This window comes from Triticum urartu, chromosome 7A, assembly GCF_056163025.1.
Source record: "Triticum urartu cultivar PI428250 chromosome 7A, HENAU_Tu73, whole genome shotgun sequence".
NCBI lineage: Eukaryota > Viridiplantae > Streptophyta > Magnoliopsida > Poales > Poaceae > Triticum > Triticum urartu.
The window spans coordinates 670,646,134-670,653,282 of NC_141879.1; the positions used below are offsets into that span (position 1 = coordinate 670,646,134).

The 7,149-nt window shown below is 45.9% G+C and overlaps 1 pseudogene; it reads left to right on the forward strand.

Moving 5' to 3' along the window:
• The first annotated feature begins 4,586 nt into the window (after positions 1 to 4,586).
• Positions 4,587 to 5,650, forward strand: LOC125519290 (BTB/POZ and MATH domain-containing protein 1 pseudogene; annotated as a pseudogene).
• Positions 5,651 to 7,149: the final 1,499 nt, after the last annotated feature.

Sequence of the window (7,149 nt, forward strand, 5' to 3'; positions counted from 1 at the left end):
AACTTTCGGATCGACGACGACGCGTGGATACCCAAGAACGACCGCGGTGACGAGCTCTGTAGGTTGCCCCTCCCCTTTATCTAGAGTCCAGAATATTTCTTCCACTCTCTCAGGTGCTGGCGAGCAGCCGAGCACCGAGGATGGGGAATGGCAGCGAGCGCGGTGGGGGCTTGGCGAGCGGGGATGGGGAGCGGATAGCATAGAAGAGAAGGCTGCGAGGAAGGGGTTGGGAGTTCTTTACCGGCAGCGGCGGGTGGCGGAATGGCGAGGCCGGTTTGAACCTGGCTGCCCCTCTCTGTCTCTGTCCTTTGGTCTAATCTCTTACTTTTTAGGGAAAATTTTACTTTTGCCACTCTAGATTTTGCCAATTTTCCTTATGTCACTCTAGATTTTGACATTTCACTTTTGCCACTCTTAGTTTTTGACAATTATCTGAATTGCCATTCCGGTGGCAAAAGCAAAATTTGCGAAGTGGCAATTGTGATACATTTCAAAAGCTAAGAGTGGCAAAAATGAAATAAAATTATTCTACTTTTGCCACGGAATGGCAATTGTGATAATTATCAAAAGCTAAGAGTGGCAAAAGTGAAATATCAAAATCTAGAATGGTATAAGGAAAATTGGCAAAATCTAGAGTCGCAAAAACAAAATTTTCCCTATTTTTTATCGTTCTCAATGACGTGTTCATGGTCAGTTAGATGCAGTGGCTATCACATTTGGTAGCTTCAGTTCTATCAAATGTACATGTTTCATGTGGCTTCAATGTTTGCCCCTTTAAGCTAAAAAAAATGTTTGCCCTTTCTTTATCTTCAATAGTGATAGTACTATGTATGCATGATTGATGAATCGGTGCTACAATTGGCAGGTGTCATTGTGTCAATGAACATTGTTGATAGCAGAAAAAAGACTAGATGCATGCATGGCACGTGTACATGTTAAGAGAATCGGATTTCATCATTCGTATACATCGCTCGAGGCTCGACAGGGTCTTCTGAGCTCATGGATTGGCACTGCGACAGAAAACTCGAGTCTAGATGCATGAATGTGCTGAGTAGTTTGTTCAGTACACAGGTTATGGCACATTTTCAATTATATCTGAACCATGTATGTGACTACAATCTGAGACATATTTGCTTTGTACTTAAGAACGCTTAGCTACTACGAGCATTTAGAGCTGTAGCCCTGCTACTGTGAAGGCAAACAAGTTCTTACATTTCAAGCACTAATTGGTGATGATTGTTGTGCAATTATTGGTAGGAATATTTTAGCTAACCCTATGAGATCAAAGTCAAGGAATTTTGTCTTCTGCAGTAATTTGGATATGTTTATGGTCTTACTATATGTGTTTCCAGTACAGAAATATAGGGTGGGGACTGGTGACGCATGCTTCTTTGTTCAATGGCTGGATGCAGAATGTGAGTGCAGGACTTGTGACTATATTTCCATCACAGTTCTTCTTGTGCTTGCTCAAAATGTTGAAATTTATTTGATGCTATATTGGAATTGCAGTTCTGATATGTGTTAGATCATGACTTCCTGTGTCATTCTTCCTTTTAGTACTTGTGAGCGTTTATGGCTTCCTCACGGGCTTTGATGCATTCCATGCAGAGGGACAAGTTGTATATATGGGGCATGCAAAAAAAGACCTTTTAAAATACTTTGCATCATTAGGTTCTTATACTGCCACCATTCCTTCAATGTGCTCTTTGTTTATAAATATAATCCTTTCAATGATTTATGCATCTCTTCAGTATATATGTGCACTTGGTTTAGTGTTTAGTCTGCATTGGCCAAGCTGTGCTCGCAGACTGACCAGCAGTGCAAGTACCGGAGATGTTAGCCATAGTCTGCAGAATCTCCCTTACCATATGATTCATGGTGGTTTAATAACAACGAGGTGTGCTTATCATTGCCTAAATGATGAATTCTATCTCCTTTCTATGAATTCTGGTATGCAGACAAGATGTGTTCATTATTTTGAGTTGATTGGACGTTTGGTTTGTATGTGCAAGCGAAGCACAACGGGAAGCTCTTACAGGGCAAATTCATACCTTCTTTTATATAGGTATATACGAGCTCGATTGATTTGCCACAAAGCATCTAACATCGGGTGGGTTTTCACGTTGCAGGTGTAAATTCACAACTGTTTTAATTTCTTCGAGCAAAGTTGTTTGTTTTAATTTCTTCGAGCAAAGTTGTTTGCTTCATAAATTATTTGTCCGAAGTTTTTGTGATCTTGGTTTGATCATGCATGCATGATCAACAGAAAACAACACCTCATTTCAGATAAAAAGATTGCATCCAATGTAAGTGTCACTGACATATTAAGCTTCAAATGGTTGGAAATTCTTCCAGAACTGTCAGATGCACTATTGTTTGCTTTGATTACTGCCAACCAAATTATTAGGTATAATATAGAGATGGAAGTAACAATTCATCTTATTGTTTGCTTTGGTTTCCAGCATTGTCTCTCAGTGTGTTATTCAATTAGCCGAAGTTACTGTCAATCAACAATTATCCCTCTGTCTGCTTTCCCATTTGCTAAGGGTACAATCTGTAACTTTGTTTAGTTACCTTCGGCCCAAGTAATTATCAGTTAAGCAAACAGAAATGTCAACACGCAAAATATTATACACCACATAAATCTTTTCACCAGAATGGATTGGCCCTTCTCTTCTTATTTATGTTCCAAGGTCATATTTATATCAAGTACTCCCTCCGTAAAGAAATATAAAAGCGTTTAGATCACTAATACTAGGCTATATCTTGCTTAGCACGGATTCTGTTATTTCTCACAGCTACCGTTAGTCACAATTTATTGAAAGTGGAGGAAATATTTTCTTTATTGCAGCTTATTTTCATTTTTCATATATAAAAATATGCATGCGAAAATACAAAGGTGAACATGAATGCGCGCACACCCACGTGAATAGTAAATTCATAAAAAAATACTAGAAAAATTATAAATTTCTGAAATTTCGCGGTATAAACTTTAGTTGATCATTCTACTCACGTGTGAAGTTTCATGATGTATTGACATTCATGGTATTCTTAGAGAAGAAAATACAAATGCAACTGTGCTATTCATGAAACAATGTTTTTTAATATAGCTTTGATTTTGTCATTTTTGCCCAGATTTCTAGGGATATGATTTCTTCGTGAAACTTCATATGCGTGTATACCGCTTGACTATATATATTAAAAATATAAATTCAGATTTTTTTGATATTTTCTAGCATTTTTCTGAATTTACTATTCATAAAAAGTGCGCATGCACCCATGTTCACCAAATCCGCATCCAATATCCATGGCCCTTCCTTGATTTCTGTGTTTTCACAGTTCCTTCTTGATGTAGTGTGGGCACCATGTCCTTGAAAAAGCGCTTCATGAAAGGAATCTTCTTGGTTTGTTTTCTTTGCCTACTTTATCTGCTTTGGAAATATAGTCAAAGATCTGTTTCATCTCTTTTGGAAGTACAAGCTATTTTCCCCCCATTTCAATGACATCAACCAACAATCTCATTTGTAGTCACCAACACCTTGGGATCTATATAATAGAACTCATATTAATGAATGAAAACAACAGCATGAGTAACTAATAAATACCCTCGCAAAAAAATAACCAATCAAACAATAGAAAAATCAACACATAACTTTTTCCCTAACTACATGAGAAGCAGCCTCAAACAACAAAAAGATCAACACATAAGCTTTTTTTGTCACACACAAAACTTCGATGAAACAAGACGCATAACTTTGCTTGGCTCGAATCAGTATGGCCAGATTAAAGATCACATGCTCTAGGCGAGGTCTTCCTTTTGATTTCCCAATCTTTAGGTTGTGGATCACCTCACCCTTCTAGGAGAAGGAAAAATGCCGAAGGCAATGATGTTTTCTTCTGTCGTTTACAGTCCTGAACATGAATATCACTTAATATAGTTTAATCGTGTTCATTTAGTTTTGTTCCCTCATATGCAAGACGGCAGCAGGGACACCGGATAGGGATTTCGTCCACTAGTGTTTTTTGATGATCTAAATAAGTAGTATTCTGTTTACGTTTCTTTTAACTGTACCATAGTCAAGCTATGCCTTAGTGGCTAAAATAAAGTAGTTCTTCGTCGTCGTGTACCAGTATGTACTTCTCTATTCAATAACATGCATTAGGCGTGATGGTAGTTGGTTTATCCCATTTGTTCCATTTTGCCATATCTATATATATATATGTGTGTGTGTGTGTGTGTGTGTGTAAGAATGTGTAGCAATGCTGTATTGATGAGCGCGGCGTGCCGCCGCGCGGGGTAAAGCTAGTAGTACCTAGTACGTGAAACGGGCGAAGACGGAGCGACGCTTATGATCGAGGAAGGCTCTCCACAGTCCCAAGTCCCAACGCGTGGAAGCGCACAAGTCTCGTAATTACTGCAACCGTTGGTATTCTGCATCGATTAATCAAACGCCCATGCATGCAATCGTACCCCGATTGAGTGGTCGCCGGTTTCCAAAGTAACCCCCTCCTGCATAAATGGAACTGCTCCACTTTCTCCTGAGCCATTTTCATCCGAGTTCCTTCTACCAACCACCTTCGCCGCCATGGATGGTGCCTGCACAAATGTCACCGACGCCGCACGTTTGGTGCGGCTGCTCAAGGTCTAAGGCTTAAGCGCCACGGAGTGCATGAAGAGGATCGGTGGTCCAGACAGGTACATTCCATCCAGATGGACCGTCGATGGGTACGAGTGGGAAGTCCGTATCCATCCTGCTTCGAAGCGAGGCACGGACAGCACCAACCTTTGGGTGTCACTATTGCTTTCTTTGTGCAGTAGACCCCGTGAATCCAGCGTGGAAGCGAGCCTAGCCTGTCGGCTGGTACATCCGAGCCGGATCCTTGAAACATTTCAAGAGGGTAGTGCGGCAGGAACCTTCTCTTACGCCGGTGAATGCTGGCATCGCGTGTTTCTCAGGCGTAGAGATGATTTGGAAGGTTATCTCAAGGATGATACTTTGACCATACAGTGCGCCATCGCAGTACTCAGGCCCTTACCGGTACCAAGGATCCCAGCTGAAGAGGTTCCCGTGCCATCCTCCAACCTGCACCAGCACCTCGGCGATATCCTGCAGAGCAAGATGGGATCGGATGTGACGTTTCTCATATGCAACGAGTCATTTCGTGCCCACAAGAGCATACTCGCCGCCAGGTCTCCTGTTTTCAATGCCCAGTTCTTTGGAGAAATGAAAGAGAAGAGCTCGCGGCATGTGGTGATCCTGGACATGGAACCGGAAGCATTCAGAGCCATGATCCATTTCATCTACACGGACACGGTCCCTGAACTGGAAAAGCAGGAGGAGGTGTCGACGGCGATGGCTCAGCATCTGCTCGCAGCCGCTGACAGGTATGGAGTGGACAGGCTCAAGCTGATATGCGAGGCCAAGCTCTCTCGTGGTATCACTGTGGACACGGCAGGGACAACTCTGGCCTTAGCCCAGCAACACAATTGTTCACAGCTCAAGACCAAGTGTGTCAAGATCATCGTCAGCACTCCTGAGTTCTTGACGCTGTCCTGGCAACTGAAGGGTATAAGCACCTGGAGGCAAGCTGCCCTTTGGTGCTAACTGAGCTTCTCAAGTCTGCCCATGGGAGGAATGCAGAAGCGTAGCCGTGAGCCAAGTACCAAGATTATTTGAGAGCGCATATGTGTTTTTTGAAAAAAAGGAGGATGACCCCCGGTCTCTGCATCTGGGCGATGCATACGGCCACTTTATTAATTATTCTCACAAGACCTTACAAAGTAATACAACAGTAAGACTAAAGCCGCCGTCTAAGCCACTCTATCCAGTTGATGAAGGGATGCAGATAGCCTGGGCCTAATACCAAATAGGCATCGCAGCCAAACCTAACATCTAAGACCTGAGATCCCATCCAGGACGCGTGCTGGGCATGGGTCTCACCGATCTGGCGTGCACTCAGAGGCCGCCGCCACCAACTTCCACCGCTCCATCTTCAGAACTGTACTAATGCATCAACCTTGCTCGGTCCAGCTATCGTCGACGCCACCACGGCACCCAACGACACCTCCTCCCTGCGCGCAAACATCTGAGGACGTCACGGTCGCCACTGATACACCTCAGCACCATGCTGCCAAGTACCACCAACCGACACAGCTTGAAGTCTTTGGAAGATCTGTCGTGTGTAGCACCTGCCGACCAGGCATGACAAAGCGTAGCACCTGTCGGTCAGGCATGACTTGACATCTCCACCGAAGCTCCGTGCAAGATGAAGCCGCTCCACCTCCAGCCTCTCTGCTCGGGATGGGAGCACCCCAGGAAGACACGGCGAAGAAGTTGGGCACCACAATCACCACGAGAGCCGGACCAGCCGACCGCCATGGCGAAGCGACACCACTAAAGAGAATCGCCGCCATCAGGAACGCCAAGAACGCGCTGCAGCTGTCCCACCTCCCCGCGGACCCAAAGCGGCGCCTTCAAGAAGGTGACGGAGTCGGGCACCGCCGCCGCCCAACCAAAGTTGTGGGTTTCCACCCGGGTGTAGGGGGAGGACGAGGGGGAGGGAGCTGGATCTCGAAGCCGCCTTCAAGAAGGAAACAGCGCCTGGGGCGCCGCCGGCGTCGTGGCCGCCGCAGCCAGCCAAGAAATTACTCTGATCCCGAGATCCCAACCCCACATACGCGCAATCCGTCACCGGATCTGGCCGGATTGACGAGGAGGAAGCAGCAGCACAGGGGCGCCGTCTTCAAATCTGGCGAAGGAGAGCAGCAGGGGATCCCTCCACGTGGCGCCCGCATCCACCGCCGACTCACCGCCCGCGCGGTCGAGAAGACGCGGTCCACAACTCCGGCAAGCGCCGCCCGCCTCCCGAACGACGCCGCCCTCAACAGCGGAGGCCGCCGCCTCAAACCCTAGGCCTAGGCCGGACGGATCTGGTGGATCCGATCCATGCGCCTGCCCGAGCGCGAGAAGCTCCCCGCCGCCACCTTCATTGGCTGCGCCCAGGGCCTGCCCGGCGCTAGCCTCTGGCAGCGGCGAGGAAAGGAGGGAACGCGGTGACGACGAGGGGCGGCGGCGCGAGATCGCCCCCGTGTCGCCCTAGCGGGGCGACGCGGTGTTTGTCCCATATGCATACTATGCAGTAGAAAAT